Source organism: Phyllobates terribilis, unplaced genomic scaffold (assembly GCF_046119375.1).
Source record: "Phyllobates terribilis strain yellow unplaced genomic scaffold, ASM4611937v1 Scaffold_2__4_contigs__length_985480577, whole genome shotgun sequence".
NCBI classification, from domain to species: Eukaryota; Metazoa; Chordata; class Amphibia; order Anura; family Dendrobatidae; genus Phyllobates; species Phyllobates terribilis.
Genome location: NW_027362762.1, coordinates 134,737,440 through 134,758,570, shown reverse-complemented (window position 1 = coordinate 134,758,570; position 21,131 = coordinate 134,737,440). Strand labels below are relative to the sequence as shown.

The 21,131-nt window shown below is 43.5% G+C and overlaps 1 protein-coding gene across 3 annotated transcripts in view; it reads right to left on the bottom strand.

Moving 5' to 3' along the window:
• The window catches only part of CAB39L (calcium binding protein 39 like), a 105,867-nt gene that overhangs the window by 72,765 nt on the left and 11,971 nt on the right, over window positions 1-21,131 (bottom strand). The gene's annotated exons all lie outside the window — the stretch shown is intronic.

Below are 21,131 nucleotides of genomic sequence, written 5' to 3'. Positions count from 1 at the left end.
CTTGGTTATAAAGTTGCAAGAAAAAAGATGTATAGTTACATGTCTGACTACTTTTCATGGCGTGCACACTCCTATTTTAGAAGTGAGCAGTTATGGTGCCTCCACATGTGAAATATTGATGCCGATTTTTCATTCACACAAAGGGATGCATTCATCAAGACTTATTTATTTATTATGCTTTTCTTGTATAGAGTCATCTTATTACGCAGTGCTTTGCAGACATTATCATCACTGTGCCCATTGGGGCTCACAATCTACATTCCCTATCAGTATGTCTTTGGAGTGTGGGAGGAAACCGGAGAACCCGGAGGAAACCCACACAAACATGGGGAGAACATACAAACTGCTTGCAGATGTTGTTCTTGGTGGGATTAGAACCCAGGACCCCAGTGCTGCAAGGCTGCAGTACTAATTACTGAGCCACCGTGCTGCCCTGGTATTTCGTGTGCCATTATTGATTAAGGATGCGCTGGAGTAAGATGCACCAAATTCATTAACAAGATTCATTTGTTGCATGTTTCAGCTGCCGAGAGCCATTGACAGAAATGTACTCGAGTCGTGGGCTGGATACACTCCTGGTATAATTTATGCCACTTAATTTGCATAAATAATAATGAATTCGTCGGGCTGCTCTAGACCATGCCTCCTCCCACTAAACTCAGCCCACTTTAAAAAGAAAAGTCTAGACTAGAGAAAACTATTTTAAAGAGAATATGTCTCTAGGTTTCTGCCACCTGAGAACAGCTTTATGCAGAGACAGAGACACCGATTCCAGTGAGGCGTCACTTACTCGGCTGCTTGCTGTAGTTTTCATAAAAGGACTGCTTTAATCAGCAAATTATCACTAGAGGACTAGTAAAGCTGCCGCTATGTCATCCTCTATAGTCATGAGTAGTGTTGAGCATTCCGATACTGAAATATCGGGTATTGGCCGATATTCGCGGTATCGGAATTCCGATACTTAATTCCGATACTTTTAGAATATCGAATACCGGAATCGGAAGTTCCCATAATGCCTGCGCTCTGCAGTGTCTCTGAAGGAGGACAAGCTGGATGGCAGCGCTCAGCTGCGATCCAGCCTGTCATCAGAATGCCATCCCAGCGTGGGAGAATTCTCCTGATTGTTTAAAAGCTGCCGGCTTTTAAACAATCACACAGCCCCATACTGCTTCCCCGCAGCCTCCCACCCCGATCCTCCGCTCCCCTCACCACCTCCCATCCCGATCGTAAGTTAGGACCGGGCGGGGAGCGCAGCACCAAGGAGCGGGGAGCGAAGGACCCGGGCGGGGAAGCCAGCAGTGAAAAGACTTCACCGCCGGCTTTCCCGTTCTGTGCTGCGCTTTCCCGCCGGTTATTTCAAATGAACAGCTGAGGTATCAGGTGATGCCGATCAGCTGTTCATTTGAAGTAGCCGCGGTGCCCTCAGAGGGTTCATGTGAGTTCATGCTTGACTGCATTGCATAAACTCACATGAACTTTCCCACGGCCGCACAGGTCAGCCTCACCTCCCAGACCCGTCATGATTAGTGTGTGTGGGTGTCTGTGCGATGTGTGCGCGGTGTCTGTGTGATGTCAGCGGGTGTGCGCGGTGTCTGTGCGATGTCTGCGTGCAGGCAAACATAGGCCGATGTGACACTACTACTCCCATCGGCCTATGTCTGTAACCCGTCCACTCGTGCCAGCAGGATCAGCTTGATGGGAGCAGTAGTTCCCATCAGCCTGATCCTGTTATTTAAACTGCCCCATGGTCCCCAATAAATTTTAAATACATGTCATTGGTGGCCAGTGGTTACCTACAATAAATTAGTTTATACATTACCTGTCCCCGCCGATCGGCACCTAAAATAAAGTAAAAAACAAAAAACTACACCTATACTCACCTAGACACCTAATTCCCTGAAGCCATTGATCTCCTGTAATAAAATATAAAATAATAAACCACAACCTTATCCTTACCCCTCCGTAGTAGTCCACGAGTGTCCCACGATGATCTCCAGTTTAGAGCTGCCACATAGAATGTGACCGCTCTGAACCGCTGCCGCCGCTAGAATGATGGGGCCGTAAAGCAGCCCCGTCATTGCATAAGTGGGTTCGCCGGAGTTCAGGCAGCGCTGCTCCGGTTAGCTGCTTTACGGCCCCGCTGTACCGTGAGAAATTCCCACGGTACAGGAGTGCCGTAAAGGAGGTCTCCGGAGCTGCGCTGCCTGAATGCACTCCGGTGACCTCAGTCAGTGGCTCCCGGCAGCTTGAGCTTACAGCAGCCATGCACAGCTGTCACCATCTCCAGATGTGACAGCTGTGCATGGGAGATCAGCGCAGGAACGTGGACAGGTAACTATTTTTTTTTAGTAAACTAAGAATTAAATAAAATGGTGTGTTTTATTTCAAATAAATTATTTTTTTCTGGGTGTAGTGTGTGTTTTTTATTTTTAACATTTTGTAGGTTAGTAATGGGGGTGTCTTATAGACGCCCATCATTACTAACCTGGGCTTCATGGCAGCTGGCGCTGACATGAACCCCACCACTATTACCCCCTGCCACCGCACCAGGGCAGTGTGGAAGAGCGAGGCTAAGTGCCAGAATTGGCGCATCCTATGGATGCGCCATTTCTGGGGCGGCTGACAGCTGGTGTTTCTAGCCTGGGAGGGGGCCAATATTCATGGCACCCTTCCTGGGCTATTAATATCAGCCCCCAGCTGTCTGCCTAGCCTTTGCTAGCTATTAAATTAGGGGGGACCCCACGTCATTTTTTTTTTTTGGGGGGGGTCCCCCATTTTAATAGCTAGTAAAGGCTAGGTATTCAGCTGGGGGCTGATATTAGTAGCCTGGGAAGCTCCGTGGGTATTACCCCCTTCCCAGGCTTCAAACATCTGCCCCAGCCATCTGCTTAACCTCCGCTAGAGACTAAAATTATGGGGGATCCCACGCCAATTTTTTTTTAAATAAATCCTTTATTTTAACACTAAATGACAAGTACAGTAATCAACACTGTCACTGTACTTCATATATATGTGACTGACATGTTTCTATCTATCTAATCTTTGTGTGATTCTCTATTCCTTCTATTCTAAATTGTCGGGTACCGCTGCTGAATTGCCGGCCGGCTTTTTTAAAGAGACGGTGCATGAAAACACTATTAGTTTTTTTTATAAATCCTTTACACTAAATGACAAGTACAGTAATCAACACTGTCACTGTACTTCATATATATGTGACTGACATGTTTCTAGCTACAGTTATATGAAAAAGTTTGGGCACCCCTATTAATCTTAAGCTTAATGTTTTATAAAAATTGGTGTTTTTGCAACAGCTATTTCAGTTTGATATATGTAATAACTGTTGGACACAGTAATGTTTCTGCCTTGAAATGAGGTTTATTGTACTAACAGAAAATGTGCAATCTGCATTCAAACAAAATTTGACAGTTGCATAAGTATGGGCACCCTTATCATTTTCTTGTTTTAAATACTCCTACCTACTTTTTACTGACTTACTAAAGCACTTTTTTTGGTTTTGTAATCTCATTGAGCTTTGAACTTCATAGCCAGGTGTATGCAATCATGAGAAAAGCTACTTAAAGTGGCCACTTGCAAGTTGTTCTCCTGTTTGAATCTCCTCTGAAGAGTGGCATCATGGGCTCCTCAAAACAACTGTCAAATGATCTGAAAACAAAGATTATTCAACATAGTTGTTCAGGGGAAGAATACAAAAAGCTGTCTCAGAGATTTAACCTGTCAGTTTCCACTGTGAGGAACATAGTAAGGAAATGGAAGAACATAGGAACAGTTCTTGTTAAGGCCAGAAGTGGCAGGCCAAGAAAAACATCAAAAAGGCAGAGAATAAGAATGGTGAGATCAGTCAAGGACAATCCTCAGACCACCTCCAGAGAGCTGCAGCATCAACTTGCTGCAGATGGTGTCACTGTGCATCGGTCAACTATACAACGCACTTTGCACAAGGAGAAGCTGTATGGGAGAGTGATGCGAAAGAAGCCGTTTCTGCAAGCATGCCACAAACAGAGTCGTCTGAGGTATGCAAAAGCACATTTTGAGAAGCCAATTTCTTTTTGGAAGAAGGTCCTGTGGACTGATGAAACCAAGATTGAGTTGTTTGGTCATACAAAAAGGCGTTATGCATGGCGGCAAAAAAACACAGCATTCCAAGAAAAACACTTGCTACCCACCGTAAAATTTGGTGGAGGTTCCATCATGCTTTGGGGCTGTGTGGCCAATGCCGGCACCGGGAATCTTGTTAAAGTTGAGGGACGCATGGATTCCACTCAGTATCAGCAGATTCTTGACAATAATGTTCAAGAATCAGTAATAAAGTTGAAGTTACACAGGGGATGGATCTTTCAGCAAGACAATGATCCAAAACACCGCTCCAAATCTACTCAGGCATTCATGCAGAGGAACAATTACAATGTTCTGGAATGGCCATCCCAGTCCCCAGACCTGAAAATCATTGAACATCTGTGGGATCATTTGAAGAGGGGTGTCCATGCTCGGCGACCATCAAACTTAACTGAACTGGAATTGTTTTGTAAAGAGGAATGGTCAAAAATACCTTCATCCAGGAACTCACTAAAAGCTACAGGAAGCGACTAGAGGCTGTTATTTTTGCAAAAGGAGGATCTACTAAATATTAATGTCACTTTTCTGGTGGGGTGCCCATACTTATGCACCTGTCAAATTTTGTTTGAATGCAGATTGCACATTTTCTGTTAGTACAATAAACCTTATTTCAAGGCAGAAACATTACTGTGTCCAACAGTTATTACATATATCAAACTGAAATAGCTGTTGCAAAAACACCAATTTTTATAAAACATTAAGCTTAAGATTAATAGGGGTGCCCAAACTTTTTCATATAACTGTATCTAATCTATGTGTGAAGCTCTAGTCTTTCTGTTTTAAATTGTTGGGTACCGCTGCTGAATTGCCGGCCGGCTTTTTTAAAGAGACGGTGCATGAAAACACTATTATTTTTTTTTTTATAAATCCTTTACACTAAATGACAAGTACAGTAACCAACACTATCACTGTACTTCATATATATGTGACTGACATGTTTCTATCTATCTAATCTATGTGTGAAGCTCTATTCTTTCTGTTGTAAATTGTGGGGTACCGGTGTATGCCGCTGATGAATTGCCGGCTTTTCGCGTAATACATTCTACATTATTCTTAGTTGTTTTACTTCATGTAGAATTAACCTACAAGGAAAGAAAAGGTTTATTTTCATTCCGATATTTGTGTCCCATTGACTTGCATTTTTTTTTCCGGTATCGGAATCGGCGATATCCGATACTTTTTGGGTATCGGTCCGATCCAATCCGATACGATATTTCCTGATATCGGAAGGTATCGCTCAACACTAGTCATGAGCTCTATATAAGCCCCACCTCCAATGATTGACACCTTTCTGCCTATGCACAATGTACACAGAAAGCTGCCAATCATTGGGATGGGTGGGGGTAGATCTGCAACCAGCAGATAAAATTGTGATTTTATCATCAGAATTATAAAAAAAAAAAAAAAAAACTCCAACAAGGACTTGAGTCCTCCGTTATGGAGATCACAGTAGTAGGGCCAATACCGATCTAATAATTATCACCTATCCGGGGAACAGGTGCTGATTTTTGGACACAGCCCATCAGAAGTAGTGTCCCACCTGTTACTTTCCAGCTGTTGAACTACAACTATCAGAATGCCCTGATAGTTGCCACACGAGAGACCACAGTCATACAGTTGACATCACCGATGACATACATGTTGCCCGTAGACTACCAATATTGCCTTTACTGCTAAGAACGACCAGACCTTCTACAATGATACCAGTCTATCTGGAAATGTGTGTAACATGATTCAGTGTTTCCATGGTATAATGTAACAAGTGTTCTGTACAGCACACGAGGACCATTCATTGGGCTTCTCCAGAGACTTGCTACACAGCGAGGAATGTGTCGGAGAGGCCACTTTTATACATATATGCTAAGAATACGAATACATTATATAGTAGGTGATGAACTACTTTACATACATACTTCAAGGTATAATGCTCAAACAATCCCTATTAGTTCTCAATCTGAAATGGCCACACATACCTTAAGGCTGAACTCACACATCCGTGTGTACGAGTACGGACCTCGATGTACAAACTGGCCGCAGGTCTCATGGCACGCACTTGTCAGCCACATATACGCCTATGAAGACTGCCGAGTTCAGATTGGGAGACCCGCGGCTGGTCCGTGCAACACACATGGGCGAAAGCAGCCTATTACATATTTAGGAATCAATCTGACCTACGGAAAAGTCTTTTGGGAAGAAATGCAGTACCTGAAAGAAGTCTAGAAAGATCATATTTGCCAACTCTTCTGGGCCTTCCAAAAGGCTGAAATAAAAGTGGAGACCTTCTAAACACCTTGAATAATTAGTAAAACTACTGGGAAGTGCCAAATCCTACTGAAAATCCACTTTTTCAGAATTCAGAATGTTTTTTCCTTGGAGGAGATATGGAAGAGGGGTGGTCTACAAAAGGCATGTGACTACAGGGAAATTTCAGGGAGCACGTATTGTCCTTCCAGATGGGCTCTTTATAGAGTTCAAGCATGTGTAAGATCCAGGAGAAAAAAAGTCAATCTATTGCATTTACCGTTGGTGAAAATAGTGCACAATTTACAACCATATTTTAGAAACTAGCACATAAACGTAAAAGGTGCCAGTGTGTAAGACATGCACTGTCGCTAGGACCTAGATAGCACTGGATTGTGGACAACCCCTTCTACTAGTGGCTGGCAGCACCGTGGAGACAAAGGTGGCGTCCCCGACAGGTGCTTGCGCCCAATTTTCTACACACGTGTGTAAGAAAGTGTAAATCACACGACGTAAAACGGACAGAACTACATTCCTTCTAAACAGCAACAAAATGTGCTAGAACATTTAATAAAGAGAAAGAAAGAGCTAATGAAACACACCCCAATATAGTACAGAGAAAAAGTACAACTTGTCCTGGAAAAAAAAAAGTCCTCAAGTGGCTTAGTTTTCGCAAAAAAAGAAAAGAAAAAAAAACCGTAAAAACTCAGATAAGCCGAGCTCAAATTGAAGTTTTTTTTTGTGTGCTCCCAAAGTCCAAATGGTTTTCCTTCTACAGGACTGATTAAGTTCCCCTATGACCGGCCTGGGTGTGAGTTCCTTTAAGTTGTATGATCAATTAATAACCAACATATCACAGCGTGGACCTTTCACCCGACACATTCCACACATGATTCTTTATACATTATTTTCTAGGAATGCTGGTCTATTTCAAGTTCAGCACAAAGTTTTGTTTTTTTTTTTCTACATGAATTTCAAACGTGGAGTTGTTCTTTATGAATCAGAGCCTAACAAAATAAGTAGCGGCATCTGATCCTCCGGCTGCGGCAACAAATGATGCTTGGTACATGGGCAGCATGAGCCGGAGTGGCATCGGCTAAGAACTTGTCCCGTTAATGTTGCAGCGGCTTTTCGCTGCATCATTAGAAATGACTGCAATTGAAAACTACTTGCCAACTCTTACTGCTCGCATGGTAAGACAACAGTTGCAAAGTTTAGACATCGGCTTCTCAGCAGACGTCCCTCAGACGCGAGCTACTCTACTGCCGAGCACCATGTGTCACCTCAGCTGCGGTGGAAACATCGACGGCATAACTCGGGCACAGAGATAAATTCCTGGAATACAAATGTATTATTAATCCTCTATAAAACACTGGTGAGGCCACATCTAGGACATGGGATCCAGATTTGGGCTCCTTATTTTAGAGGATATTCAGAAGTCAGAGTCAGTTCAAAGGCGGCAACTAGATTATTACAAGGGATGGAAGGCCTCATATGGTAAGAGGTTGGAAAAGTTGGGCTTGCTTAGCGTGGAAAAAAAAGCCTCAGAGGGGATCTCATTTATATGTAGAAATGTGTGGACATACAAATGACTGGCACATGACTTATTCCTTATAAAGACCTTATAAAGGACCAGGGGGCACTCACGTGTGGGAGAAAGGTGATTCTGGCAGCTAAATAGGAAAGGGTTCTTTACAGTTAGAGCAGTCAGACTGTGGAACGTTGGATGCTTTTCACAAGAAATAATCTAAGAAATAATCTAGCAACAGAGAATGTATATCTGGTGGAGAAAGGCTGAATTTGATGGGCCTTTTTTTTTTTTTTTTTCCATACCTATATGTAACTAGGAAAAGTAACAAATTGTTGCACCCGCCATACTTGCACAAACATTATATATATATATATCTGTGTATAGTATTGTGATGTGATATATATATATATATATATATATATATATGTGTACGTACACACACACATTTTTGTAAGTTTGCTTTTGGGATAACTCATGATTGAGCCCTGTATACTCGGAAAATTTAGTAGATCGAGCATTAACGATGACCTCCTGCTCTCCTGACATGTCTGTTTTAGTTCATATTTCAAATTCCCCATGAAATAACAATTCTGGATCATTTCTTACAACTCAGCATTGGGCTGTTTCTGTTACAGTAACTGGAGATGTATTAATAATTGTACAACTGTGCGTTCCACTCCCCAAGTGCAAAGGGTGTGGGGTTGTGTCTCCACAAAGAAACACTTTATGGACAATATCACACGGTGTACAGACGCTCCCCATTAATAAGGGGAATGATAACATCCAGTCGATAATTTATTCATACATCTTGGGAGTCACAGAAAACCAACAGGGCTCTGTAGACTTCTAGGCCTATGATCCATTTAGCGGACAAAGCCTAGAGAGCTTGTTGGGCCATCGGGCTGTATGATCCTACTCCTGATGTATAGGTGTGATGGAAGGCTCAGACAAGGTGTGATTAGGGACTAAGAAAAGACCCGGCTAGAAGAGCAGACAAGTTCTTAATATCAGGGTTTTCACTAATGAAATGAGGTAATGATTTGTATTCTTTTTTTCTAATCTTTTTTTTCTATTTTCTGACAGTAGATTTATTTATTTGATTTTATGTCCATGATTATGAGGGGCATTCTTATAGCCTGAGCTATTACCAGCATTTATAGATATGCTTTATAGCAGTCACGTAGACATCAAATGGCTGGAGAATCTCATTGATTTCTATGAAAAGAGTTTCCTGGTATGCCCTGTGACCTGTGGAGAGGTCATTGCGCAGAGAGGGGGAGGAGGTGAGTTGTGACCATCACATCTTGTGAATGCGATCCTGTGTTATCTACACATAGGTGACATGTTTTATTGTAATCCTGCCTGTGGTGATAATGCGATGAGATTTATGGTATTTTTACATGCAGTTTTTTACTACTTCCCAGTTGCATGAGTACTACACTACGAGGAGCAGGTCTCGCTATTTCTTTTTCTGCTGCTAAGATATAAAGACAAATCGGATTGTCAGGATCTGCTCCATGTGTGAATGTAGAGGTTGAACACTCGCCCCTCTCCAGCGCTGGTTACTTCTTGTATCATGAAAACATACTTGTCAACACTCCAGCTTTTTTTGCGATCTACACCTAAAAACGGGAGTAGTTTACAAAAAACTGGGTACTTGGCGACAGGGCTAAAATGTCTGGATTTTTGCAATGTAAATGTTGGCACGTATGTGCCGAGGTGACGGCCAAGAAGTGATCTCTACAGAACAAGAATTGTCCGTTCATGACGGGGTTTAGTTAGTGGCTTGTGTTGCAACTGCATCATTTCAAAAAAAAATTCCCCCATTATTATTGATAGTGACACAAGTAAAAATAAAAATAAAATTACCCAAAATTGTTGAAAAAAATACATCTAAAAAGAAGTCACCACACTTCAAATAGGGAATGCAGTCAAATAATAAAGGACTCAACCCACCACCCCAGGGGTCCTGTGTGAATTTCCATGCAGTGATGATGTGAAGGGCAGGTGACCCCTGCAGATAATTACTGTCCTGCTGTGATGGGAGTATGGCCTTCACCGCCCATTATCAGTGCAGGAGCTCACATAGAACCCTGGGACCACAAAAGTGTGTGCGGGGAGGGTGGGCACTTACCAGGCAAGCATAGGTATTTTCATATTTAAATGCATAATCTCTAGAACAACTTGATTTAAAGTAAGCTATTATCAGATTACACATCCCTTTTGACAACTTGTTAAAGTGCCAGAGATATCAGCCATAATGAGTAATATTTCCCATGCAAATCACCCTGAAACACCGAGCCTCGGGGTCAGGTAGTCGTCATATATACTAGATGACAGCTTTACAACAGGTGTGGCCCTAATCAGAAATTTCATTACACAGAGTAACAAGTCATAAAATCGAATTGGTTTATAAAGCTCAGACTTGCTCAGAGCTTTAAAAGGGGTTTTCCCACGAATAAAATTCATTTTAATTAATAGATAATGGAATAAAAATAAGTTCCACAATTGGATTTATTTAAAGAGGTTATCCACTACTTATACATTGATGCCCCATGCTTAGGATAGGTCATCAATGTCTGATCGGCCGGGGTCCGACACGCCAGAAGTACTCACTTGCTGAGGTGGCCGTCTTCTGGTAGTGGTAGAAACCGGGTACTGCACATCCACCTCCTATTGATTTGAATAGGAGGCAGATGTGTAGTACCAAGCCTCGGCCACTACAAGTAGACAGAGCAGCTCGGGCAAAGGGAGTCGGCAGGGTTGCCGGGTGTTGGACACCGGGTGATCAGACATTAATGACCTATCCTAAGGATAGGTCATCAATGTAAAAGTAGTGCACAACCTCTTTAAAATCTAGATAATCTTATAAATGTGCCCCTGCTGTGTACTGTGTAATGGCTGTGTCTGACCGTGCAAAAACATGGTGTGATCATACAACATCTCCTGGGCAGGGAAAGAAGCAAAAGAGTATACAGACAGGACAGCATGGGATCGCAGTGGCAGAGGTGTGCTTGCAGTGCCACCAAATCTGTAATGACATTGACATGGATGTGATTTTCAAAGTGACTGCAAAAAAGAAGCAGCTTCATTGGAAGTGGTAAACGTGCTGCACAACCGCCTGGCCATAATCATTTGTTTTCCAAAGCCTCATTCAGACGTCCATATTTTTCTCGTACGCAATTTTCATCAGTGTGCTGTATCAAAAAATTGTACATTGGGTCTTCTCCTCCTGGTCTGTGATCATGGCCCCTCCGCTGCCTCCAGTCATTCACAGTCAGGAGGAAGCAGAGGGGCCGGGATCACAGACAGGGATGAGGAGACCCCCTGTACAGTCCGGCCCCTGTGCACCCAAATCTAATTACCAGGAAACTTCAAATGGTGATTAAAGAAAAAAGACACAAAGCGGATTTCCTCACCAAAAGTATCAATGTGATAATTATTACAGCGCCATTACAGCCATGTCTTTACTGTACATTACAAAATTGTCCTGACAGGTTCTCTTTAAGGTTGCATATTGCCATGTGAGCAACATCCCCTTGTAAAGACCATAAAAATCAGCACCAATTAAAAAAATCTCTGGAACCGTATGGTGGATTTAAAAAAATAATACTCAGGGGAGCAGAAGGAATAAAAGAAGAGAAGATCAAAAACTGGCCAGTTTTAACCCAGTAACAGGTCCTTGTTAATTCAGAACAACAATTGTTTTGCCCTTGAAGACAAATTATAACCATGGTAAGTTTAATTTAAACTAAAACTCATGCAATTCCATATAAAAACAGAATTAATGAACTGGACTACTTCCATTACAAGGAACCTGTCATTTCATACTGTCTGAAGCATGAGCAGCATAAAATGCTGTAAAATGACTGCAGCAGGGAGAAGACAGAGGGAGCAGACTCCTCGCTCCATGCCCAACTTGGCTTTCAAAACACATTTTCTCATTAACACCAGTGTTTGAAATTAAAATATTGTTTCCTGTAATGACAAAGCCTCTGGAGTTCATGCTGCCCGCGGTTCAGACAGCATAAAAAGTCCTACACATTGTAGTCATGTGCTGTGACAAGGAGAAAGCTAACACTTTAATGGTCAATTTCCTCATGGGTTTATAAAAGGAGTAAAAGAAGAAGAACAACACAGTTCTTACAAAGGGTTGATATTTTATGGGGAATATAAAGACTAACTAAAACAGACCTATCAGCAAAATGATCGTCCGTAAGCACCAAGGAACCAAATATATATGACTGCTTCTGGAAACTCTAAGAACTGGACATGCGCTAAGTATAGTAGTGACCAATAGGACAGACAACTTCCTATCATTAATCCCAGAAAGTATACACTAAAGTCAGGGTCTCCTGAGCCCCAAATAGATGGGGCTATAGATCATAATCAGCTGCAGATTAAATAGAGAGAACACAGGCTGATGGCTTATTGGCCCTTTAAATAGCTATAAAAGAGTGAGGGTATATCAGTTCTAATGAATAATTCACCAAGAATACTGGTAAATACCTTAGCTAACCCTCAGACTCCCAAGTGGGGTATTTTTAGTACCAACTGATACTAAAAATACCGCACTTGGGAATCCGAGGGTTAAGAAAAAAAAAAAAAATAGAAGATGAACACTGGTGGATAGAACGGATTGAAGCTAAAAAGTGGAGAACGGGTATGTAATGTATATCTGATTATCTTCCACAATGACTCAAGGTCATAAATGCCAATTATGATTTCCATGATACGCTTTTTGCTGCATGATCTCATACATAGAATGAGTCATATGAAAATAATAAAGCGTTGCCTTGTGTGACATGTGCACACTGCACATATATATGGTTTCTGCAGTTTTGGGAGAAGGATCCAGCTAAGACATTAAAAAATTAAACAATTTTGTACCATTTTTTGGGGGAAATAAAGACATAGTAGTCTCAATTAACACCATTGCTAACGCTAACTGTTGATACAATGTAATTTCGCCAGCATGTTCATTAACAAGTAGTGTTGAGCATTCCGATACTGAAATATCAGGTATCGGCCGATATTCGCGGTATCGGAATTCCGATACTTAATTCCGATACTTTTACAATATCGAATACCGGAATCGGAAGTTCCCATAATGCCTGCGCTCTGCAGTGTCTCTGAAGGATGACAAGCTGGGTGGCAGCGCTCAGCTGAGATCCAGCCTGTCATCAGAATGCCATCCCAGCGTGGGAGAATTCTCCTGATTGTTTAAAAGCCGGCGGGCGGTAAAAAGCCGCCGGCTTTTAAACAATCACACGGCCCCATACTGCTTCCCCGCAGCCTCCCACTCCGATCCTCCGCTCCCCTCGCCACCTCCCATCCCAATCGTAAGTTAGGACCGGGCGGGGAGCACAGCACCAAGGAGCGGGGAGCGAAGGACCCGGGCGGGGAAGCCAGCAGTGAAAAGACTTCACCGCCGGCTTTCCCGTTCTGTGCTGCGCTTTCCCGCCGGTTATTTCAAATGAACAGCTGAGGTATCAAGTGATGCCGATCAGCTGTTCATTTGAAGTAGCCGTGGTGCCCTCAGAGGGTTCATGTGAGTTCATGCTTGACTGCATTGCATGAACTCACATGAACTTTCCCACGGCCACACAGGTCAGCCTCACCTCCCAGACCATCAGCCCGTCATGATTGGTGTGTGCGCGATGTCTGTGCGATGTGTGCGGGGTGTCTGTGCGATGTCTGCGAGTGTGTGCGGGTGTGCGCTGTGTCTGTGCGATGTGTGCGGGTGTGTGCGTCCAGGCAGACATAGGCCGATGTGACACTACTACTCCCATCGGCCTATGTCTGTCCCCCGTCCACTCGTGCCAGCAGGATCAGCTCGATGGGAGCAGTAGTTCCCATCAGCCTGATCCTGCTATTTAAATTGTCCTACTGTGTCCCCAATAAATTTTAAATACATGTCATTGGTGGCCAGTGGTTGCCTACAATAAATTAGTTTATACATTACCTGTCCCCGCCGATCGCCACCTAAAATAAAGTAAAAAATAAGAAACTACACCTATACTCACCTAGACACCTAATTCCCCGAAGCCATCGATCTCCTGTAATAAAATATAAAATAATAAACCACAACCTTATCCTTACCCCTCCGTAGTAGTCCACGAGTGTCCCACGAAGATCTCCAGTTCAGAGCAGCCACATAGAATGTGACCGCTCTGAACTGCTGCCGCCGCTAGAATGACGGGGCCGTAAAGCAGCCCCGTCATTGCATAAGCGGGTTCACCGGAGTTCAGGCAGCGCTGCTCCGGTCAGCTCCTTTACGGCCCTGCTGTATCGTGAGAAATTCCCACGGTACAGCAGTGCCGTAAAGGAGGTCTCCGGAGCTGCGCTGACTGAATGCACTCCGGTGACCTCAGTCAGTGGCTCCCGATGCCGGGAGAGGACGTGTTCCCGGCAGCGTGAGCTTACAGCAGCCATGCACAGCTGTCACCAGCTCCAGATGTGACAGCTGTGCATGGGAGATCAGCGCAGGAACGTGGACAGGTAACTATTTTTTTTTTTAAGTAAACTAAGAATTAAATAAAATGGTGTGTTTTATTTCAAATAAATTATTTTTTTCTGGGTGTAGTGTGTGTTTTTTCTTTTTAACACTTTGTAGGTTAGTAATGGGGGTGTCTTATAGACGCCCATCATTACTAACCTGGGCTTCATGGCAGCTGGCGCTGACATGAACCCCAGCCCTATTACCCTCTGCCACCGCACCAGGGCAGCGTGGAAGAGCGAGGCTAAGTGCCAGAGTTGGCGCATCCTATGGATGCGCCATTTCTGGGGCGGCTGACGGCTGGTGTTTCTAGCCTGGGAGGGGGCCAATATTCATGGCACCCTTCCTGGGCTATTAATATCAGCCCCCAGCTGTCTGCCTAGCCTTTGCTAGCTATTAAAATAGGGGGGACCCCACGTCATTTTTTTGGGGGGGTCCCCCATTTTAATAGCTAGTAAAGGCTAGGTATTCAGCTGGGGGCTGATATTAGTAGTCTGGGAAGCTCCGTGGGTATTACCCCCTTCCCAGGCTTCAAACATCTGCCCCAGCTGTCTGCTTAACCTCCGCTAGAGACTAAAATTATGGGGGATCCCACGCAAATTTTTTTTTTAAATAAATCCTTTATTTTAACACTAAATAACATTTGAGGAGTTAATAAAGATGCAGTCCCTAAATTATTATTTATTTTTGAATTAATTTTTCCCAAAAATTTTGACGTGGGCTTTGCTATATTTTTGTATGCCAGCCAGGTACAGCATCCAGCTTCTATGAACGCGCCATTTTCCGGGGTGGCTGCGGACTGCAATTTGCAGCGGGGGGGGGCAGAAAGCTTGGGCCTCCCTGTGCTGCAGATTCCAGCCCCCAGCTGCCTAGTTGTACCTGGCTGGACACAAAAATAGGGAGAAGCCCCACGTATTTTTTTTTTTAATTATTTCATGAAATTCATGAAATAATAAAGAAAAAAAGGGCTTCCCTATATTGTTGTGTCCAGCCAGGTACAAATAGGCAGCTGGTGGTTGGGGGCAGCCCGTTCCTGCCTGCTGTACCTGGCTGGACCCAAATATAGTGCGAAGCCCCACGTCAATTTTTTTTAAATTATTTCAGGAAATTCATGAAATAATTAAAAAAAAATTGATGTGGGGCTTCGCCCTATATTTGTGTCCAGCCAGGTACAGCAGGCAGGAACGGGCTGCCCCCAACCACCAGCTGCCTATTTGTACCTGGCCGGACACAACAATATAGGGAAGCCCTTTTTTAAAAAAATTATTTCATGAAATAATTTAAAAAAAATTGATGTGGAGCTTCGCCCTATTTTTGTGTCCAGCCAGGTACAACTAGGCAGCTGGGGGCTGGAATCTGCAGCGCAGGGAGACCCAAGCTTTCTGGGCCCCACCCGCTGCAAATTGCAGTCCGCAGCCGCCCCGGAAAATGGCGCGTTCATAGAAGCGCCATCTTCTGGCGCTGTACCCAACTCATCCAGGGCCCTGGTGCGGTGGCTCACTGGGTAATAAAGGGGTTAAGGCCAGCTTGGCATTATCAGCTGGCCCTAAGCTCGAAATTCATGGGGTCACGCCAATATTAGACATGACCACCATGAATTTCTAGTAAAGTATTTAAAAAAAACACAAACACCCAGAAAAAAGTCCTTTAATTGAAATAAAGCCACAATTCTTTATTGTTCTAAATTAAACTATACTTACCATCACGCCCATTCCAGCTGAAGCCAACGATCTCCTGCAATAAAAGAAAAATAATAAACCAACCTCATCCTTACCTTTCCATGGTTGTCACGACAGCTTCAGCTCTGCTACATCGAGATGACAGGCTGGACCACAGCAGAACGCTACCATCCAGCCTGTCATCCCGCAAACACTGAGAAGCGCAGGCATGCTTGCGCTCCTCAGTGTCTCTCTGTGACGGCATCCAGATGAGCCGAGGTCATGTCCAATGAACTCGGCTCACCTCATGCACGTCACTGACAGCGTGGGAAAATTCTCACGCTGAAGCGCTGAGTGCAGGAGAATTCTCCCACGCTGTCAGTGACGTGCATGAGGTGAGCCGAGTTCATTGTCGGCTCATCTGGATGCCGTCACAGAGAGACACTGAGGAGCGCAAGCATGCCTGCGCTTCTCAGTGTCCGCGGGATGACAGGCTGGATGGCAGCGTTCTGCTGCGGTCCAGCCTGTCATCTCGATGTAGCAGAGCTGGAGCCATCGTGGGAACCATGGAAAGGTAAGGATGAGGTTGCTTTATTATTTTACTTTTATTGCAGGAGATCGTTGGCTTCAGCTGGAATGGGCGTGATGGTAAGTATGGTTTAATTTAGAACAATAAAGAATTGTGTGTTTATTTCAATTAAAGGACTTTATTCTAGGTGTTTGTGTTTTTTTTTAACTTTGACTATGGGGTTAGTAATGGGGGTGTCTTATAGACGCCTCTCCATTACTAACCTGGGCTTGATGTCATCTGGCATTATAAGCTGACATCAACCCCAGCCCTATTACCCCACTGCCACCGCTACAGGGCAGTGGGAAGAGCGAGGCTAAGTGCCAGAATTGGCGCATCCTATGGATGCGCCATTTCTGGGGCGGCTGACGGCTGGTGTTTCTAGCCTGGGAGGGGGCCAATATTCATGGCTCCCTTCCTGGGCTATTAATATCAGCCCCCAGCTGTCTGCCTAGCCTGTGCTAGCTATTAAATTAGGGGGGACCCCACGTCATTTTTTTGGGGGGGGTCCCCCATTTTAATAGCTAGTAAAGGCTATGTATTCAGCTGGGGGCTCATATTAGTAGCCTGGGGAGCTCCGTGGGTATTACCCCCTTCCCAGGCTTCAAACATCTGCCCCAGCTGTCTGCTTAACCTCCGCTAGAGACTAAAATTAAGGGGAACCCCACGCCAATTTTTTTTAAATAAATCCTTTATTTTAACATTAAATGACAAGTACAGTAATCAACACTGTCACTGTACTTCATATATATGTGACTGACATGTTTCTATCTATCTAATATATGTATGATTCTCTATTCCTTCTATTCTAAATTGTCGGGTACAGATGCTGAATTGCCGGCCGGCTTTTTTAAAGAGACGGTGCATGAAAACACTATTATATTTTTAAATAAATCCTTTACACTAAATGACAAGTACAGTAAGCAACACTGTCACTGTACTTCATATATATGTGACTGACATGTTTCTATCTATCTAATCTATGTGTGGTGCTCTATTCTTTCTGTTGTAAATTGTCGGGTACCGGTGTATGCCGCTGATGAATTGCCGGCTTTTCGCATAATACATTCTACATTATTCTTAGTTGTTTTACTTCATGTAGAATTAACCTACAAGGAAAGAAAGGGTTTATTTTCATTCCGATATTAGTGTCCCATTGACTTGCATTGGTTTCCGGTATCGGAATCGGCGATATCCGATACTTTTTGAGTATCGGTCCGATCCAATCCGATACGATATTTCCTGATATCGGAAGGTATCGCTCAACAGTATTAACAAGTGATCACAACATAACAGTTTTACCATCGGCTGCTGAGAAGTGACAATGTTGCTGTCAGTGTCACACTTTAGTTACTAACATATGAGGATTGGGAATCTGTCACCAGGTTTTCGCTGCTCACTCTGAGGGCAGTATACATTATGTCGTTGGAGTCGCTATGTTATGAGAAGAAGAACTTTTTAACGTTTCCGTCAATGGAGTTGTGTAAGAAGCATCAGAACAAAGAGCAGCTCTGCATGACTGGCTTGTCAAGCTGGAGCCATTGCTATAAACGTCATTAGGGCTCCATTAGTAAAGTAGATTAATAAGGACATGTTCACATCCTGCAGCTGCTGATTAGTCATCAGCATGAAGATAGTTATGTGGCCCAAGCAGATATTTTAAACTAGCCTATGAAAAAGTGCACAGCGCTATTTCACCTTTATAACACAGTATCCATAGTGCAATCCGTCTGAAGAAGGTCATGTTGACGGAGACATCATTTTGTCTTTTTGGATTGCGATTCGCAAAAAAAAAAAAAAAAAAAAAAAAAAAAAAAAATCACATTTTCTTGGAATATCAAGAGTGCCAAATTCTTTCCTTAATAGAAATAAATTAAGTTTTCATGCTCCGGTTGGGAGAACTGAGGCCAGTCTGTGCTCGGATCAATTTGCAGGGATGTCTGAATGAGCTTAAGGCTATGTTCACACATGTTTTTTTCAGTGTTTTTTTGCTGCAGATTTTTATGCAGATTTTCAGCTGCCTTTTGCAGTACCAGCAAGGTCTATGAGAAACCAGAATTTTCTGTTCACACATCATGTTTTTTTTTTTATTGTTGCGTATTCTGTGCCTTGCAGTCTTTTTTTTTGGGAAAATAGAGCAGGTCACTTCTTTCAGCGTTTTTTGTGCCTTAACGAGAATGAGATTTTTTTTTTTCACTGAACTTTATGTACATGCAGAACAGACACAAAAGGACAGTGAAAGAAGAAAAAAAAAAAATAAATTTGCTGAAAAAACGCACCAAAAAAAACACAGCAAAACCTGCGTTTTTGAGACAGCTTCTTTCCTGCCAGAGATCAAGGTTTGCTGCAGATTTGTGATGCCAAAAAAACTATGATGTGTGAACACAGCCTTGCAGGAATGCTGCTGAAGTGTCATGAGATTTAACAGGTTATTTTTAGCACATTTTCTGCCCTAAGAAATTACCTAAAATAGGTTTTACGTGTAAATGTTATAGTGCATCACTTGCTAATACACTGTCTGTACCCAAAATGCTGCTGTAAACCAGTCTCACATACAGCTACATAACCAAATCTCCGGCTTGATCTTATTTTCCCAGTCCCCTTCCTGTAGTGCTGGACGTCACAGAAACTAGAGGGTTTATAGTAAGGATATGTGCCCACGATGCAGAAATGCTCCGGATTTTTCCTGAGCATTTCTGCATCTCCCTGGCAGAAAAAACGCATGCAGATTGTACATGCGTTTTCCTGCCAGGGACATGCGGATGTGAAGCGTTCTTCACATGCATTTCCGCATGCGGGTTGACAAGCGCTTTCCAAGCGATTTTAGCATCTCTTGGAAAGTGCTTGACAACTTGGTCACACTATATAAATCCATGAAACCGGCATGGATTTATATAGTGTGACCGTAAAGAATGGTAAAAAAATAAATATATACTTACCTTCTGATGGCCCCCGGTGTCTTTATCCGATGCGTCTCAGCTTGCCGGCAGCTCACGGTGGAATAAAGGACCTGAAGACGTCAGCGGTCACATGACCCGTCACATGACTAAATGACATCATGGCAGGTCCTTTTCAGACCATCGTGAGTTGCCGGCAAGCGGACACGCATCGCTAAGGAGACCGGGGGCCATCAGAAGGTAAGTATAATGTATATTTTTTATTTTATTCTTTTTTTTACAGGTTCTATGGTACCCGGGTCCGGAGGAGAGTCTCCTCTTCTTCAAACCCGGGTACCATCCGCACATTGAAACGCATGGATTCCGCATGTACAGATGCAGGGATGCGGATTCCATGCGTTCCAATGCAAGTCAATGTCGGCGAAAATGCCGCGTTTACGCAAAATAATTGCTAGTGCTGCGGATTTTTCCACAATGATAATCTGCAGCGGAAATTTCCGCAGCATGTGCACAGCACATACGGATTATCATTGGGGAACATGGCGGACCTTCTACCAAGCGTTTTTTAAGCGTTTCTGCAGCAGAATTGCAGCTGCAGAAACGCTTAACAAACGCATAGTGGGCACACAGCCTAGCAGTATCAAAGCTAAAGAGCAGCATCGAGCTGGACAAGATACTGACAATGAATAAGGCCAAATACACACTGCGCTTGTGCACTTTGCGTCAAGCTCTTCTCCTGATGTCTACTGTAACGTCTCCATATTCCCCCATTCACTAGGTGGAGACCAAGAGCGTGTTCTTTCGGCCTCTGTCTGGTAAGTAGGAGGCTGCATACCGTTTAATGTAATATATAGGAAAGTGCAGCATCCTGTGGTTTTCTATACAGAGGGCACTTCAAAGAAATGTGAACGGATGTCTTGGCATCCATCCTGACTGTGGCCACCACTGTGTGCCGCTTACCTCCTGAGTGTTGGCGCATGCCTAGGCTACCACTGCTCAACTATGCTGGCATCATCTGGTAAGCAGACAAATATTAGGTATTTATTTTACTTATATTGTCATTAATTCCACAGCACTTTACCGACATGATCATCACTGTCCCCATAGGGGCTCACAATCAAAATTCCCTATCAATCTTTGTTGTAGGAGGAAACCCACGCAACACAGGGAGAACAAACTTCTTGCAGATGTTGTTTTTGGTGGTATTTAAACCTAGGACCCCAGCGCTGGAAAGCAACAGTGCTAACCACTGAGCCACTGTGCTGCCTGTATTTTTCTCTATTTCTGAGAAGGTCAGGAAACCTCTTGAATTTTTACTAATATACATTACACATAAACAAGTCAGTGGATTTATGTGAATAATACAGTTACTAGTATAGAAGACCAAAAGCCCCCAAAAGACGAACATCCATGTGTTTTCAAAAGCGAGAGCGGAGAATACCACTACCGCCATGCCTAACAAAAGGGAGAGCTGAGAAGGTTACTACTGTTATACCTAACAAAAGGGAGAGCGGAGAAGACCACTACCGTCATACCTAACAAAAAGGGAGAGCGGAGAAGACCACTACTGTCATGCCTAACAAAAGGGAGAGCTAAGAAGGTT